Genomic DNA, 19,802 nt, shown 5'->3' with positions numbered 1-19,802 from the left:
CTGATAAGTCAACCGACTTAAAGTAATAAAGAACTTGAACTTGAACTTGACAGAATTTTATTCATAACAACAAAAATAAGAATAAATCCATTTTGATGGCAATTAGTTATGGGAAATGTCTATTATTTCAATATATATCAATATTTTCATTTATGTGTTAACAGTTTTTTTGTGTGAAAAAGATGTTGTCTATTTTTGTATCAATCAGTGAATTGTGACCAGCGTTGTATCTATTTCTGTATAAACAAGTGTTGTTTTAATTTCTGCATAAATTATTGTTGTTTATTTTTGTGACCAGTGATGTTTATTTAGGTATGAATAAGTGATTTATTTTTATTTTTTTTAAACCCGTAATATTTATTTCTGCATAAACCAGTGTTGTTTATTTCTGTATAAACCAGTGATGTTTATTTCTGTATAAACCAATGTTGGTTTTATTGCTGTACAAACCAATGTTGTTTTTTATATCTGTATAAACTATTGTTGTTTATTTCTGTATAAACCAATGTTGTATTCATTTCTGTATTAACTATTGTTGTTTATTTCTGTATAAACCAGTGTTGTATTTATTTCTGTATTAACTATTGTTGTTTATTTCTGTATAAACCAGTGTGTTTTTTTTATTTCTGTATAAACTATTGATGTTTATTTTTGTGACCAGTGATGTTTATTTTGGTATGAATAAGTGATTTTTTTATTTCTGTGTAAACCAGTTATATTTATTTCTGTATAAACCAGTATAATTTATTTCTGTATTAACCAGTATTTTAAATTTCGGTATAAACCAATGTTGTTTATTTCTGTATAAAAAGTGCCATAATAATGTACCAGGCATTATTTTATATCTAGTTATGAGAACATGAGCTGTCCATGGTTAAATGTATCAAATTGTATCAGTTAATGGGGGAATGACCTGAACGCCAACGTTATCATGATTAAAGGATCATGCTTTTCGACATGTTCAAATTTGTTTACTTGTTCTACGCTTTGTGCTTAATACAAATACCGATTTATTTAGGAACCTTAATTAGGTTACAGTAATACTGCTACCGATTTATTTAGGTACATTAATTAGGTTTCAGTATTACTGATACCGATTTATTTAGGGACCTTAATTAGGTTACAGTAATACTGCTACCTATTTATTTAGGTACATTAATTAGGTTTCAGTATTAATGATACCGATTTATTTAGGTACCTTAATTAGGTTACAGTAATACTGCTACCGATTTATTTAGGTACATTAATTAGGTTACAGTATTAATGATACCGATTTATTTAGGTACCTTAATTAGGTTACAGTATTAATGATACCGATTTATTTAGGTACCTTAATTAGGTTACAGTATTAATGATACCGATTTATTTAGGTACCTTAATTAGGTTACAGTATTAATGATACCGATTTATTTAGGTACCTTAATTAGGTTACAGTATTACTGATACCGATTTATTTAGGTACCTTAATTAGGTTACAGTATTACTGATACCGATTTATTTAGGTACCTTAATTAGGTTACAGTATTACTGATACCGATTTATTTAGGTACCTTAATTAGGTTACAGTATTAATGATACCGATTTATTTAGGTACCTTAATTAGGTTACAGTAATACTGATACCGATTTATTTAGGTACCTTAATTAGGTTACAGTATTAATGATACCGATTTATTTAGGTACCTTAATTAGGTTACAGTAATACTGATACCGATTTATTTAGGTACCTTAATTAGGTAACGGTATTACTGATACCGATTTATTTAGGTACCTTAATTAGGTTACAGTAATACTGATACCGATTTATTTAGGTACCTGCAAAACATCACATCTATCGATAAATCTATATCAATATATATCATATAGAGTAAATATCATAGCTAATCTATTTTCTTGTGTTCCTATAATCATAACGATGTCCCAGTCAAACGTTTATTGATCAAACTGATAATGTACATTATGTGTATGCATGCAACGATGACTGTTCTTTCTGTGTATACATGTTCATTGCGACACACATGGCCCCTATGGCAAGCCATACGTGATATCTACATTTTAAATAAATTATGTGTACAGGTAACCAGTGATCTAATATTAGGCATGGCTTATTAATGATTTATATATACCCTCACGCACGTGAATGCATTCTCCTTTTAACAATTTTCATATTTTATGTCAAATCTATTTATAGTCACATGCGATCAAAACCGTGACAGTGTCATACTGTACCGACTTTTCTTATGTTGGTCTCATTGTTACTTCACGTGACTGCTCATTTTCAAATATTCAGTGTTTTTTGTTTACATGGTACGTTTAAATATATAGTAATTAGGTTTGACACTTTCAATTGCTGGATTGCACATTATGATTTATTCATGAAATTCCGGATACTGATTCGCTATTCTACTCCATGTTTGTTTTACATGTGTCATAGAATAGCGATCGGTACCTTTTATGCTTAGGTATACGGAAGATGTGTGATGACGTCATCGATCACTTTTTGTTTTGGTTTAAATTCTTGGTTAAAACTACTTCATCAATTGCATAGCTACCTTTTTGGTTAATATTATATTTATTTCATGTTTCCGAAATTTCGAGTTTTCTGTGATTTTGGTAATGCTTTTATTAATGCTATTATGGCTGTTGAGTCCAATCCTGGTCCGAGACTTGGCGAGCTTTCTATATTTCATCTAAATATTAGGAGCGTTAGACATAAATACGACAACATCGAGGACACAGTAGATGACTACGACATTGTGTGTCTTACCGAAACTCATTTAGATGATAAGGACAATACTAACGATTTATGTTTTGATGGTTTTCATTCTCCCTTTCGACTTGATAGAAATTTTGCGGGGGTGGTATTTTGGTTTATATAGATAATCTTTTGAAAGTTGATCGTTTGCCAGAATTGGAATATCCTGATGATGAGGTAATATGGACAAACATTAGCCTACCTCACTCGACTTACGTTATTGGAACAGCTTATAGACCAGAAAACCCTACCCTACCGTTTTAAACAATGCTCTTGATATATCCCTAATGTAGTAGTAACAGGGGACTTAAATGTTGACTTCGTCACTGCTTCAAATAATTACGTTCTTTTTGACATCATTAACTCCTTATGACTAACTAGTGTTATACCAATCCGACTCGTACTGGACGTACTAGATCTAGCTTACTAGATCCTTTACTTTTAACTGACTCTATTTCTTGTATTGACTCTTCTGTAATTTCTATTGATGGAACATTTAGTGACCACGATGGTTGCGCTGCTTCCATTAATCTTCCTAGTCTTTTTAAACCAGTATATGAACGTAAGATTTGGCCAAGAGTGCTAATTTTGAAAAATAATAATGAGCTTATACTTAAACAAAATTGAATTGATATCTTTTTTATTAATTGTTAATTTAGCGTATGATCGTTTTAACGAAATTTTGAAACTTTTGCCAATGAATGTATTCCTAGAAAAGAATTTAATATAAAATCTAATGATAAGCCATAGTTGACCTCTGAACTGAAAAAAAAACACTTAAGAAATAGGGATAGGTTGCATAAAATAGCAAGGTTAACCAAACGTCAAGTAGATATTAATACATGTAAATTCAAATCACAGCGAAAATAAAAGTTAATAATATGAAAAAGTATGCACGTGTTACTTTTTATGTAAATGTTTATGATACTATTGATGTATACTCATCTTCTGATTCTGAGTCTTATTGTAAATGAATGAAAAAAACTACAATTCCATGTCTTACGCTGACACTTGTAAGCATTTTAATCTTCCTATAGCCTCGATCATAGGCGGGCATTTTCAGACTGTGTATTTCTTTACAAGTTGTGTTAATAGTGCTTTTGATTGCCCATATTTAGTCAAGCAAATGTGTTTTTAGTCCATGGTGGTAAACTACGATCAATTTGTTTCAATCAGTTTTACTGCCCGAGAAGTCGAATAAACGTTAGAAAGTATAGTGTTTTAAACAGGATTCAATGACATTTTAACTATCTTGATATTGCACCTGACTTTGATACGTTTTGTTCCTCTCTCGCCGAGTTCAAAGTACGGTTACAGAATACTTGCTATCACTAATTCCATTTATTTTACATATGAGTATCTTTTAGTCTGTGTTACATGCATAACTGACTGTGATATTTTATACTTGTGTTGTATTGTTGTTATCCTCTCTGTAAGTGGACCCTTGGCTCTGTTGAATTGGAAATAAATAAATAAGTTAATTACTTAAAAGATATTGAAGCTCAGCAAGGTCTCGGTTGGGGATGGAATCAGCCACCATATGCTAAGAAATACTACTCACACGTTTTGTACTCCCCTCAACATAACACTTAATATGTCCTTATTAACAGAGATTTATCTAAATAAATGGAAATTATCCAATACCATGCCATTGTTTAAAAAGGATGACAGACATTCTCTTTCGAACTGTAGACCAATTTCTTTGATTTCCACTTTTTGTTTTTTGTATGTTTTATTCATAGACAGAAACATACATATACATTTTACATAATAAAACAAATACATCGTAATACAAATACATAGTAATACAGATACACGTGTACACAAAACATGCATGCATGCATACATACATACATACATACATACATACATACATATACACGCATGTACACACATACACACGCACATAGGCATGTACGCCCGTATGCACGCACGTCATACATACATAACGCACATACATACGCACGCACGCTGTACGCACATTAGTCATTAAAGTTATAAACTATACAAATTGACATTGAGATACATTATTCTTATACAGTTCATAATGTTTGGTATTGTGAGATGTTATACTTGTACAGTATATAATTTGGCATTTTGATATGTTATAGTTATACAGTATACAACTTGGTATTGTCATATGTTATACTTGTACAAGTTTACAATTTGACATATGAACAGAGGAAAATAACTTGTTTGTATTTTATGCGGATATACACACGTATATATACACTGCTACATATACACACGTATATATACACTGCTACATATACACACGTATATATACACTGCTACATATACACACGTATATATACACTGCTACATATACACACGTTTACACACATATACTCGCATACAGAGCTATAAACATACATGTTTTCACAGATACACGTATAGACATGTACTATACATAACAAATACATACATGTAACTGCTCACAATCTAGGGACATATACTATACATGTTTTTACATATACACGTATAGACATGTACCATACACAACAAATACATACATGTAACTACTCACAATCTATGGACATATAATATGCATGTTTTTATATATACACGTATAGACATGTACTATACACAACAAATACATACATGTAACTACTCACAATCTAGGGAGATTGATATTTTAGGGGTTGACACAGTGTGCATTCTGTCCTTTTTTGGTGTATATACACATGTATATTAGCAAGTTATCAATTATTCATCTATATGTACATATCAATGTGTAGAAAGGGCTACACATACATAAAAAAGACAACAGTATCTAAATAGTGTATTAAAATCCGGAAGAGCATATGGGTGACCAACTATTTAAGTATTGATTTTGGACTTAAGTAAATAGGTCTTTCCCGTTATTCCAAGTTTTGTTGACTGTTTGGATTTGCAGATTTGTTTTGTGACAAGGTCATTTTGTGTATAAATGTTTGAGTTCGGTATTCTTTCATTCCTATTATTGAGAGATTTCCTGTTTTCTTTGCATTACAGAATATGTAGTATTTAGTGTATGTGATGACGATGTTAATTGGTTTGGTTTTATTAGTATCTCCTGTGACCCCAAATAGAATCGTACTTATAATAAGGTCAATGTTTTTACCAAGTTTGTTATGTATCCATCTTCTAAGATTTCCCCATAAGTGTTGGGTGTTGATGCAATTCCAAAATAAGTGTTTTATTTTTTCAGGGTGTGCTCTTTAATACCAATTGTTTTTAAGTATGGATTAGTGGTAATAATTCGGTTCAAAATTTTATATTGGAACCATTGGATTTTTGTTTCTTTTGTGGGTTGGAAGGGTAATTGATATATTTAGTTAAAATTTATTGCACTAAATCTATCATCTGATTTCCATTGTTGGCGTATTTTGACATGTGTTGTGTTTATTCATTAGTGTGGTGTACATATCTTTACTTCCCTTGATGGAATTTAATATTATTTGTAGGTGAAATAGAATGAAGGGTCTGGGGTGGTTGTGTTCTGGTTAAATCTACACTCAGTGTCTGTGCAGATTGTTTTATCGAGTCACATATGCTTCTATAGTAGAGAACGTTGTTTGAGTGTATAGTGTATTTCTGTTTGAATTCTTCAAATGAGAGAAAAGTGTTTTCATTTTGCAGAATGTCACTTACACATTTTACACCTTTGACATGCACGTCATTATAGAAGAAAGAGGAATTATTTATCAAAATATTTGGGTTATACCATAGTGTTGATCGTTGAAAGTTTATTAGTGTTTTGGGAGGATTGTTTTCTGTGATGGTTTCCCATGCTTCAAGGACACCTTTCCAGATTTTATTGGTTCATTGCACTGTGATCTATTGTTTTTCTAAGTCAATCATTTTTAATCCTCCATCTTTATAATCTTTCACTAGAGTTTGCCTTTTATTTTTTTCTGTGTTTGACTGCCATATGAATTTGAAAACTGAAGTGTTTAAGTATGCGACGTTAAATACAGTTTCTTGAATTGTGTTTTTGCTCGGGTTAGGTATTGGAATGAACAGATGTGATATTTTTGGGATTATGTGAGATTTATTAACTACTATTATTCCTATAGGAGTAATATTTCTTCTAAACCATTGTTTTAACATTAATTCTATCTCATTTGTTTTGTTTTTGTAGTTAATGTCTGTAATTTTGTCTAATTCAACAGAGAAATGTATTCCCAATAGATTGAAAGTTGTGACATTCCATTTTAGTTTCCATCGATGGTGATGCACATCTGCACTAAATGTCTTTGAGCCATCCATATAACTTGTGTTTTGTCTGTGTTAACTTTGAGCCTATCCATATAACTTGTGTTTTGTCTGTGTTAACTTTGAGCCTATCCATATAACTTGTGTTTTGTCTGTGTTAACTTTTAGTCCTGATATTAAAGCATAGTTTTCTAAAGTTTCCAAAGCCTCGGTGAATGATTTCTCAGAATCATCTTGAATAAAACTTGTATCATCGGCGAACTGTGAGAGTTTGTGTTCTTTTTTATTTACATTTATGCCTTTTATGTTTTCAGCAGATTTCAGCAACAAGCAAGAAAAGATAAGATAAAACCGGGTCCCCTTGACGACAGCCTCTTTTGATAGGGATAAAGTTTGCTAGGAAGCCATTTTGTGTTACTGCAGATGAGGTTTGACTATTTAAAGATTTGATCCAATTTATAATGCTGTCCCTATAGTTAAAAAATCTGAGTACTTCACATATGAAAGGCCATGAAACAGAGTCAAAAACTTTCTCAAAGTCAACAAGGGTCAAAAGTCCAGGAATATTGCTTTCCTCTGTAAAATGAATTAAGTCATATATTAGTCTGGTGTTTTCATCTATATAACTACCACTAAGAAAACCTGTTCGAGTTTCTGATATTATTAAGTCAAGTACTTTTTTCAATCTGTTGGCTATACATGCGGATGCTAGTTTGTATTTTACGTTTAATAGTGTTATAGGTCGCCAATTCTTCAAATATTGTCTGGGCTTTTCACCTTTAGGGATACATGTGATAAGTCCCTGTCTCTGAGTTATTGAATGTTTTTCCTTTTCATATCCTTGATTTAATGAGTTAAGTATGAACAGTTTTAAGTCTTGCCAAAAGAATTTGAAAAATTCTCCTGTGTAACCATCAGACCCAGGTGATTTGTTGTTTTTCAATTTTTTAGAGCTTTTATTATTTCTTATATTTATTAATGACATAGCAGATATCTCATTAACGTCTCGTCTTTTTGCAGACGATAGATCGCTATTAAAGTCATCATCATCCTGTTCAGAAATTCAAGAAACTTTAAATAGAGACCTAGAGATCTTAAATACTTGGTCAAAAACCTGGTTGGTTAATTCTAATCCTGAAAACCCCCAGATGTATTGTTTATTTATAATTCAATTGATATCGACAAAGACTTAGACTTAGAATTTGATGTTAATGTCAATAGGATTTACACTCCTGTTAAGAAAAAAATAATGTCGTACGGAAACTGAAACACTTATTAAGTAGGTATGCTCTTTGAATAATTTACAAGAGTTTTATTTTACCAGTTTAGAGTATGCTTGTGAGCTGTGGGACGATTGCACTACATTTGAAAAGGAAAAGTTAGAAAAAGCCCAACGTTCAGCTGCTCGCATTATATTAGGACTTCCTTCATATACCCCTATTGATACTTTATGTTACAAAACTGGTCTTGAAACTTTATCTAATCGCAGACAACGGAGGAAATTTCAACTATTGTATCAGATACATTCTAAATTAACTCATGATTACTTCAATCATCCTTTTCCGTCTTTATCTGGAGACAATAACTGTTACGCTAACCCTTCTTTTATACATTCTACCCTTCATTGTTTGAATAACTTATAAAATTCGGTTCGATCCTTGCCCTCTTTAAATTCATTCAAATCTTGTTTAAATATTTTGCATACTAATCCAGACACCAGTGCAGTTACCTTAATTATGACCACTTTATAGTTAACCTTGTTGAGAGTGTAGCTTGTAGTTTCATTACTTTTGAAATGTCACCTTTTTACAAACGAAAGACGTATTCCGGTTTAAAATTTAAATAATTTGAATGTTACGTTTAATTTAAAAATGGTTTTGTTTGGCAAATTTTCAATTTTCCATGGACCTTAACACAAACATTTTAGACACATTTGTATGTGCAAAAAAATATTAAACTAGCAATACATTTTGAGTTCAATTTGTTTTTAATGCCATATTCGAGGACTCTGCAAAGCACATGGAATATTGATGGTGTTCAACGGGAAAACCATTCACATTACTATTTCTGATACATTTCAATGTACCTATACTCACGAAAAGGGTCCTGCCTCAGCAAAGTAGGGGAGTAGCGCCCTATGGTTGGCGTCATATTATAATGACGTCTTGCTTGGCAAGGCTGCGCCACTTTGGATGTGCTAATCAACGGTATTCTTCCGTTTTCTGCTATTATAGGATAAGATTTGCATACAAATGTCATTAGTTGTTTAGTTAAATAGTATCTACACATGAACAGAAAACCTGGGGCTGTGATTGCAGGGAATAGAAAGTACCGTTTTGATTGATCAATACCAAATGTGGCTTTTTCACAAATATATCACTACTATACAATTTATTACATTTTTATTGTGGGATATTGGATTCCATCAACTTAATGTTGCACCTTTGCTGTATTGCATTGAATTATCTCTACAAACCTCCCAGAGTGACCGCTGTAAGTAGCGTTTTGTTTATTGAGCTAGATTGCACTAAATTTTACAAAACTTTGATCAGCTCTAAGGCCAGTTAGTCTGTTAATTAATGTATCACCGTAATGTGAATGATTAGCAGTAGAAACCGGAAAATATTAAGTTGGATTCTGTATTACATACTTGTGGAAATATTTTCTGTTGTATTTTTTTTATAACTAGTACATATTAATAGTTATTCGTTACTTTGTGATTCATCAAATAAACTTAGTTTTTCGTGTAAATATTCTGCAATGATACAATAGTCCTGTTTTCTTATGTATTTTTTTCTGTGACTTATAGAAACCGTTTTTATGTTGTCTTTGATGGAAAACCTTTTTCCATTTGGGTCTACCCCAATATACGATGGCCGAAGGCGGCCAGGCACATTTGAAGCATTTATACTTCGTTTCTGTACCATGGTACACTTTCGTGTGGTACACAAACGAAGCATTTATACTTCGTTTCTGTACCATGGTACACTTTGGTGTGGTACACAAACAAAGCATTTATACTTCGTTTGTGTACCGCGTTACACTTTTGTGGTACACTTCTGCGTTACACTTTTATTGTTCGTTTCTGTCCAATTGTACAGCCGAAAGCGGCCATGGTACACTTTTAAACGGGCATTGGCCTATTGACCTCGCCAGCGTTTGGAATGTTCATCATTCGAAAGGTTATCGCAGTAATAGGATATGAAACCAAGGCTTACGCTCTGGATATTTTTAAACCCAAACATGGGCCCATTTGGGGGTGGAAGAGACTGTGGTAGCCGTCAAGTAAATCATCAAGCAAAATAGCATAAGGTCACGTATCGGTATATATAACAAATTTAAACGACAAATGCATATCGCTTTTAATCTCGCTATGCATATATTTCACATGATAATTAACATATTTTTTATCTTAACATTTTTTTTTTTATTAACAAGACGTATCCTGTATGAGCCCTCCAAAGAAGAGTTACGACAGACCTCAACTTTCCACGGCGGCAACCCGTTATGTTTTAATCGGAAAATTAATAGCTCAGGGTCATTTCCTATCAGTGGCCGCTCTCGGCCACACAATAGTGTACCGTGGTACACAAACGAAGTATAAATGCTTCGTTTATGTACTACAAAAGTGTAACGCGGTACAGAAACGAAGCATTTATACTTCGTTTGTGTACCACAAAAGTGTACCGTGGTACAGAAACGAAGTATAAATACTTCAAATATGTCCGGCCGCTTTCGGCTAACGGTACAGAAACGAATGATAAATGCTTCGATTGTGTATCACACAAAAGTGTAACGTGGTACACAAACGAAGTATAAATACTTCAAATATGTACGGCCGCTTTCGGCTAACGGGACACAAACGAAACATAAATGCTTCAAATATCTCCGGCCGCTTTCGGCTAACGGTACAGAAACGAAGTATAAATGCTTCGATTGTGTACCACACAAAAGTGTACCGTGGTACACAAACGAAGTATAAATGCTTCGTTTGTGTACCACACAAAAGTGTACCATGGTACACAAACGAACTATAAATGCTTCAAAAGTGCCTGGCCGCCTTCGGCCATCGTACCAATAGTATTTAAGGACAGTTACCGTTACATAGATTAGGATTTAGAACACATCCAATGGTCAACCACATTCCTTTGCATTGCGAAGTTATTAGATAAAATTCGTCTGTAACATATAAAGCGTTCTACTAATAGGTAAGTTAAGTTAATGTGGATCGTTTAAGTATAGTGCGTGTGTCTAATAGGTTAGTTGTACTGGTGCCGTGTATGATTTCCGTTTAATGGATTAATATATTTATAGACTTTCATAGGGAAAACATGTCCCTCAACGCTGCTATATATTTTAAAGATAACAAGGAAGGAAATCGTGAAGGATTGGCTTTGAATACACAATACCAACCTGTAGAGGAACAAAGATTAAAAACATATAATCCACCGACGAAAACTAATATAGATGCACATTGTGGCCATATAAACGAAGATTTTGTTTAGCAGTAATACATTACAGTAAATTATAATTATACTTTGATATATAATGTTAATGTTGATAACAGTTACTTTAAACAATAAATAGCTCTCCACCTTTAATAAGTGTTGATCGATAATATCATGTTAAGTATTTGAACGATGTGAAAAATAATGAGTTCATTTTAAATGTAGTACCTATTACTAAATATGTTTCTATGAACATGCAGAATGCTTAATTAAATTTGATGTTTAGAAAATGTCGCCGTCCATTTGTACTTCACATAAACACCTATCCTAAAGTGTAAAACAATAAATCCAATCAATGTTTTTATGCATATTTGGTAAAACAGCAGTAGTGAGTGAAAACTATACATTAAACATCAGCTTACTGACTATAACATGTGTTTGTTTACCAGTACTCAGCTGACTATTGAATGTGTATGTTTACCAGTACTCGGCTGACTATTGAATGTGTTTGTTTACCAGTACTCAGCTGACTATCAAATGTGTTTTTTTACCAGTACTCAGCTGACTATCAAATGTGTTTTTTTACCAGTACTCAGCTGACTATCAAATGTGTTTGTTTACCAGTACTCGGCTGATTATAAAATGTGTTTGTTTATCAGTACTCGGCTTACTATAAAATGTGTTTGTTTACCAGTACTCGGCTGACTATAAAATGTGTATGTTTACCAGTACTCGGCTCACTATAAAATGTGTTTGTTTACCAGTACTCGGCTGACTATAAAATGTGTTTGTTTATCAGTACTCGGCTGACTATAAAATGTGTTTGTTTACCAGTACTCGGCTGACTATAAAATGTGTTTGTTTACCAGTACTCGGCTGACTATAAAATGTGTTTGTTTACCAGTACTCGGCTGACTATAAAATGTGTTTGTTTACCAGTACTCGGCTGACTATAAAATGTGTTTGTTTACCAGTACTCGGCTGACTATAAAATGTGTTTGTTTACCAGTACTCGGCTGACTATAAAATGTGTTTGTTTACCAGTACTCGGCTGACTATAAAATGTGTTTGTTTACCAGTACTCGGCTGACTATAAAATGTGTTTGTTTACCAGTACTCGGCTGACTATAAAATGTGTTTGTTTACCAGTACTCGGCTGACTATAAAATGTGTTTGTTTACCAGTACTCGGCTGACTATAAAATGTGTTTGTTTACCAGTACTCGGCTGACTATAAAATGTGTTTGTTTACCAGTACTCGGCTGACTATAAAATGTGTTTGTTTACCAGTACTCGGCTGACTATAAAATGTGTTTGTTTACCAGTACTCGGCTGACTATAAAATGTGTTTGTTTACCAGTACTCGGCTGACTATAAAATGTGTTTGTTTACCAGTACTCGGCTGACTATAAAATGTGTTTGTTTACCAGTACTCGGCTGACTATAAAATGTGTTTGTTTACCAGTACTCGGCTGACTATAAAATGTGTTTGTTTACCAGTACTCGGCTGACTATAAAATGTGTTTGTTTACCAGTACTCGGCTGACTATAAAATGTGTTTGTTTACCAGTACTCGGCTGACTATAAAATGTGTTTGTTTACCAGTACTCGGCTGACTATAAAATGTGTTTGTTTACCAGTACTCGGCTGACTATAAAATGTGTTTGTTTACCAGTACTCGGCTGACTATAAAATGTGTTTGTTTACCAGTACTCGGCTGACTATAAAATGTGTTTGTTTACCAGTACTCGGCTGACTATAAAATGTGTTTGTTTACCAGTACTCGGCTGACTATAAAATGTGTTTGTTTACCAGTACTCGGCTGACTATAAAATGTGTTTGTTTACCAGTACTCGGCTGACTATAAAATGTGTTTGTTTACCAGTACTCGGCTGACTATAAAATGTGTTTGTTTACCAGTACTCGGCTGACTATAAAATGTGTTTGTTTACCAGTACTCGGCTGACTATAAAATGTGTTTGTTTACCAGTACTCGGCTGACTATAAAATGTGTTTGTTTACCAGTACTCGGCTGACTATAAAATGTGTTTGTTTACCAGTACTCGGCTGACTATAAAATGTGTTTGTTTACCAGTACTCGGCTGACTATAAAATGTGTTTGTTTACCAGTACTCGGCTGACTATAAAATGTGTTTGTTTACCAGTACTCGGCTGACTATAAAATGTGTTTGTTTACCAGTACTCGGCTGACTATAAAATGTGTTTGTTTACCAGTACTCGGCTGACTATAAAATGTGTTTGTTTACCAGTACTCGGCTGACTATAAAATGTGTTTGTTTACCAGTACTCGGCTGACTATAAAATGTGTTTGTTTACCAGTACTCGGCTGACTATAAAATGTGTTTGTTTACCAGTACTCGGCTGACTATAAAATGTGTTTGTTTACCAGTACTCGGCTGACTATAAAATGTGTTTGTTTACCAGTACTCGGCTGACTATAAAATGTGTTTGTTTACCAGTACTCGGCTGACTATAAAATGTGTTTGTTTACCAGTACTCGGCTGACTATAAAATGTGTTTGTTTACCAGTACTCGGCTGACTATAAAATGTGTTTGTTTACCAGTACTCGGCTGACTATAAAATGTGTTTGTTTACCAGTACTCGGCTGACTATAAAATGTGTTTGTTTACCAGTACTCGGCTGACTATAAAATGTGTTTGTTTACCAGTACTCGGCTGACTATAAAATGTGTTTGTTTACCAGTACTCGGCTGACTATAAAATGTGTTTGTTTACCAGTACTCGGCTGACTATAAAATGTGTTTGTTTACCAGTACTCGGCTGATCATAAAATGTGTTTGTTTACCAGTACTCGGCTGATCATAAAATGTGTTTGTTTACAAGTACTCAGCTGACTATAAAATGTGTTTGTTTACCAGTACTCAGCTGACTATATTGGTATATATAATAGATTTTCAAGTTATCAAACTGGATACAATTTAGAAATAAAGTAGAACTGCTTCCAATAAGGAAATGAAACTGAACATACATTATTTAATAGCAATCGATTGAATTGAACCTGTGTATTCGTTAACATTAAATTAGGCCTTGGGGTGGCATAGATACTAGTTGACTCCTGTTAAGTCTATAGAGAAATCAGTAGAATAGGTTAACATTAAATTAGGCCTTGGGGTGGCATAGATACCAGTTGACTCCTGTTAAGTCTATAGAGAAATCAGTAGAAAGGTTAACATTTAATTACGTCTAGAAGGAACCGGCTCCCTCACGTTTCTGTAAATTGTGTGTGTTTGCTTATGCTGACGTTGCATGTGTTGTATTTCCTGATCACCGAGGTTATCAATTTCCTGCTCAGTAATCATAGCAGTCACCAGACACAATGATCTCATTAAAGTTTATTGACAAATTATTGTATGTGGTCACACACATACACAAGTTCGTCTGCTAATCTTGTCGTGTTTACGTTTGACATTAAAGAAGATTGGATTGATTTTTAAAATGTTTAAAATATGATGCGTGAACCGTCTGACGCATACATATAATATTAATACACTATCCTCGTGTTCCTGTTTACAAACAATATGCTTCGTCTTACACTTGGACAGGAACAACAGGGTAAGAGAAAAATAATCATTCACCCCCTCGGGGATGAGATAGGGGGATCTCAAGTCTCGTGTTTGGCAAATTAAGAATCCCTCCCCCCCCTCGGGTTGAGATCCCCCTATCTCACCCCCAAGGGGATAAACGATTTTATTAATCCCACACCGGTAAAGTGAGGATAAATCTGTCCAGGGTAAGAGAATTTCACATCAAAATATTGCATTTTTAAAATTCTTTAATAACAATTGTCCATCTCATGTCTCAGACTTGATACTGCCCCCTTTTTTTAATAACATTGAACAATACAACTTTCGACACAATAGGTTATTTGACGTTCCAGTACCAAGAACGCATTTATATAACTCTAGTTTTTTTCCCAAAACTTATGTCAGAATGGAACAATACAGCCTGTCTGTTTCCCACTATGACATCTCTTGGAGATCTGAAAAAGGAATGTTTACGTTCATCCGATATGGATGTTCACCCAATATGTAGTAACATTTGTAAATATCACGGTGATAGAAAAATTAACATAACATTATGTCAGTTAAGAAATAAATTCTGCAAGTAATTTAAATTCAGATTTATTTAATGCACATCTAAATGATAGCCCAGCCTGTATATGTGGCTCCCCCTTCGAAGATCGTGATCATTTTTTCCTGTACTGTCCTTATTATACTAACCAAAGACTAATATTATTTAACTCTCTGTCAGCGATGAGTGATGCTATTCCACTCAATACCCAAACTTTTATTTATGGTTTCCAATTACGAGACGTACATATGAATATAAATATTGTGGAGACGGTTCAGATCTACATGAGAGACACCAGACGTTTTTATTAGATTCTCAAATAGCTTTGTAAAGTAATCTCTCTTACAACAATTGTGATATTTGAAATATGTATTGTCAAATCAAATTCAAAGTACAAATAATCTGTTATTCTAATACTTAAAGAAACATCTGTAAAAGTAGCATTTATATGATATGTATATACTGTTATGTTTTGTAAGGAGAGGGCTTATATAGGCTATGCCTGTTGCCCAATTCCTTTTGTACATAAGATCAGTACAATAAGATATTCTGAAATGAAAATATATGTATATATATATTTATGTCTAAATATTCGTCTCTCTTTATTTTGAAAGAAATACGCATGCCGTTAAGTTAATCTTTGATTTGCATTTATCAGGGTCACAATGTCACTGCAGTTTGATAGTTATGACAAGATAACCTGTTTGCAGGAGTTTATTTTGCCAATACAAATACATTATCTAGTTTGATATTATCTGGTTTTGTACATCGTTTAAATATTCAGACATAACAAATCAACAAGCTAAATAGGAGATGATAATCCCTTAAGCTTCCACGCCTCGCGATAATCTTCAGGCCATTACTTTTAATGCATTAGTCACAATATTGTGACGCCAAACAACCTTCAAGAATTGAGAGGTCAATTGCATATATTTGCGCCAATGTTGAAGCAACTATTTGTGGCAAATATTCAGAATTCGTATGCAAATTTGTTTTCTTGCAAATAGTTGTTGCAACAGTGTTGCAAACAGTTGCTGTAAGGGGAGATAATAATTTACCGAAGTTCTAGGTGTAACGACACTGAATTGTTTTCAGTTTAGTGCCAGTTTGATTTTTTTTAAACATGTCCCCTTTGCTTAGTCTTGTCCAAGTATTGATATCGTTCAATTAGTGGAATGGCTATTTTTGGTATTTTGACAGTGAATCCTATTTTAGGACACACACATTCAAAAAATAAATTGACTGTCTTCATTTAACTTGGTACATTATCAACGTAACATAATGAACTATTTTATCCGGTAGTTTTATGAGCAATTTGAATTGGACCGTAAACAAATCCTATTTTTATTATAGGTGTTCCCCTAAGTCGTATATGATTCCTTTTATTTTTGCGATAGTCTTTAGAACTGAGGAGGGTAAGCTTGCTCAAAATGTAGGTAAGAGTTACTATATTGCCTCAAATACACTATTCTATGTATAAATGTTATTGTCTTTATCTTTGCGATCCAATTACTACGTCATTACAAAATAGTAATTAATGGCTTATACATACTGAAAGTACAGTGATATTGTATAAGGTCTGCTGGAACCTTGTTATCTAAGGCTGCCGGTATGGTGCACTCTAAAATATTATGTTGCTCTTTCGTTTCAGGAGAAGACTAATATAGGCACTGCCTGTTGTCTAATCCTTTTGTAAATACGATAAAATTTGTTGAAACCAATTATGTTGCTCTTGAACGTTGTACCTGAGAAAACGGTCATTGAAATGTCTTTAAAGATAAGATAGACAAAATCGACACAGGTCGGTAGTTCTAGATTTCTTTGACATTGGGCGACCGAAGCTGGCAAATATGACCCTCATCTTCGACATTCAATACACGTATTTGTTTTAACAAATTTTATTTTATATATATATATATTAACATGTATAAATGGATAAGATAACAGGCTAGGCCTATATCAATCTTCTCCAAGATGGTGTAATTATGACATTATATATATACATGTAATTAACAAGCTATTTATATTATTGTATTAAACTCATACACTCAATCATACATTCATACAATCATCTACTTATACACTCTCTATACACACTCAGGTCAATACTCATTCTCTACATGATAGTTATAATATTATCTAAATTGACTAGCAACTATCAGCAATTATGATTGAGTTAGGTTAAGTACAGAAAATAATTCATTTAAATATATATACATGCAAAAAAAGACCCATAGATACTAGTTTGATAATATTTAAACATTTAGTTACATCATCCTAACCGTTTAGATGCAATAATGTACTTTTCAACATTAGACAATATCAGTATATTTATTTCAGAAAGTAAGTCAGTAATTCCAGATGTCAAAAGATGAACATTTAAGTAGCCAACTTTGGTATAGATATCATGGATTAAGTACCTGGAATTAGAGTAATTTGGACAAGTGAAGAAGAAGTGTTCAGAATTTTCAATTGGATGGCCGCATGAACAGGAAGAATCAGGAGATAGATGGTCAGCAAATTTGTCATAATTTAAGCCACTGGCATTATTTCTAAGTTGGCAGAGGATAACATTTAACTTTCTAGGGCTACAATTTAGAAAAACAGGAGTAATTTTTTCTAATATTGTTTCAGAATCAAGAGAGTGCCATATTCTCGTGACATCTGGAAAAAAATCTGCCAAATAAATTAGATCTAAAGCGAGGAATATTAAAACATCTGTGTTGTCTACTAAGATTATGAGGTGGAACAGCATCATTAATATAAGGTTTAACAATGTCGTGTAAATATTCAGTTGTCATATGATTTAAGATTTTAAACATTAAAATAAGTTTGTGCTTATGACGCCTAGACGAGAGCAGTTCAAAAAGTTTCAGTATATAGTTTCTGATGTGATGTTCCACTTCGTAATCCAGATATTATTTTCATGGCCTCAATTTGTACAGATTCTAATAATTTAGCTTCACCAATAGTGCAATTGTTCCAAATAACATCTGCATACTCAAGAATAGGTCTTACATAAGAACAATATAGTGTAATTAAAGCATTTCTGTCAACTTTGTATTTGGGTGTCCGTAAAATATTCAATCTTTTGCATGCTTTTTCATAGATTTCTTGGATGTGATTACTCCATGAACCTTTGGAATTGAATAACAGACCTAAGTGTTTATGATAAAATGATATGATAAATACACATATCTCCTCTGCACCCCGTGAATAATTTCGGAAATAAAGCATCCTAGCATGATGCTGTATAAGCCTATTTCGTAGTAGGAAGTCGTTAGAGTTTCACACATTAGTCCCCTGCGAGATTGAAGCGAGTCTATTGAGATAATTCATTATTACAAAGTAGATATCCGTTCCTCCCTGCTTACTACATTTAGTGCTTGCAAAATGTGACCTATGCCTCTTTTCATAAGTTGTTGGGTCTTGACCTTTGGTATCGTCGATACAACCAGATCGACAACTGTTCGTTTGCCGAATGACCAGAAATAAACTTAGATCTGCATGGACTTACAGCATGCACATAGGACAGTACTAGTATAACAGAACTAAGATTTAGAAAAAGTTTGAAATAATCAAATGAGCGATTTAGAATGAACATTTATTAAGACAACTGAATAATATTGTAGCTACACTGGAGAATCAAACAGTATGACCACTAAAATAGACATACAAACCTGGAACGAGTGTGTTCAGTTGCCTAGCGGCCAGACAAATTTAAAGCGGGGCCGAATAAGAAATAACTTAAACAATTAGACATCAAGTTAATAATCAATCGGTATTGTATAGGTAGCACATTTACAGGTATGTCCATTCCAGCTGTTCATAAGGCTTCTAAATTGATTAAAAGTTTTGGAGTGTCTGAAATGATTTGGGAGGGAATTCCAAATTTTAGTAGCAGTAAATCTAAAAGGAATGATTGCCGTGTCAGTATACCTGAGGAGTGATTGCCGTCAGTATACCTGAGGAGTGATTGCCGTGTCAGTATACATGAGGAGTGATTGCCGTGTCAGTATACCAGAGGAGTGATTGCCGTCAGTATACCTGAGGAGTGATTGCCGTCAGTAAACCTGAGGAGTGCTTGCCGTGTCAGTATACCTGAGGAGTGATTGCCGTGTCAGTATACCTGAGGAGTGATTGCCGTCAATATACCTGAGGAGTGATTGCCATGTCAGTATACCTGAGGAGTGATTGCCGTCAGTATACCTGAGGAGTGATTGTCGTGTCAGTATATCTGAGGAGTGATTGCCGTCAGTATACCTGAGGAGTGATTGCCGTGTCAGCATAC

This window comes from Mizuhopecten yessoensis, unplaced genomic scaffold (genome assembly GCF_002113885.1).
Source record: "Mizuhopecten yessoensis strain PY_sf001 unplaced genomic scaffold, ASM211388v2 scaffold716159, whole genome shotgun sequence".
Lineage (NCBI taxonomy): Eukaryota > Metazoa > Mollusca > Bivalvia > Pectinida > Pectinidae > Mizuhopecten > Mizuhopecten yessoensis.
Note: the sequence above shows the minus strand (reverse complement) of the source record.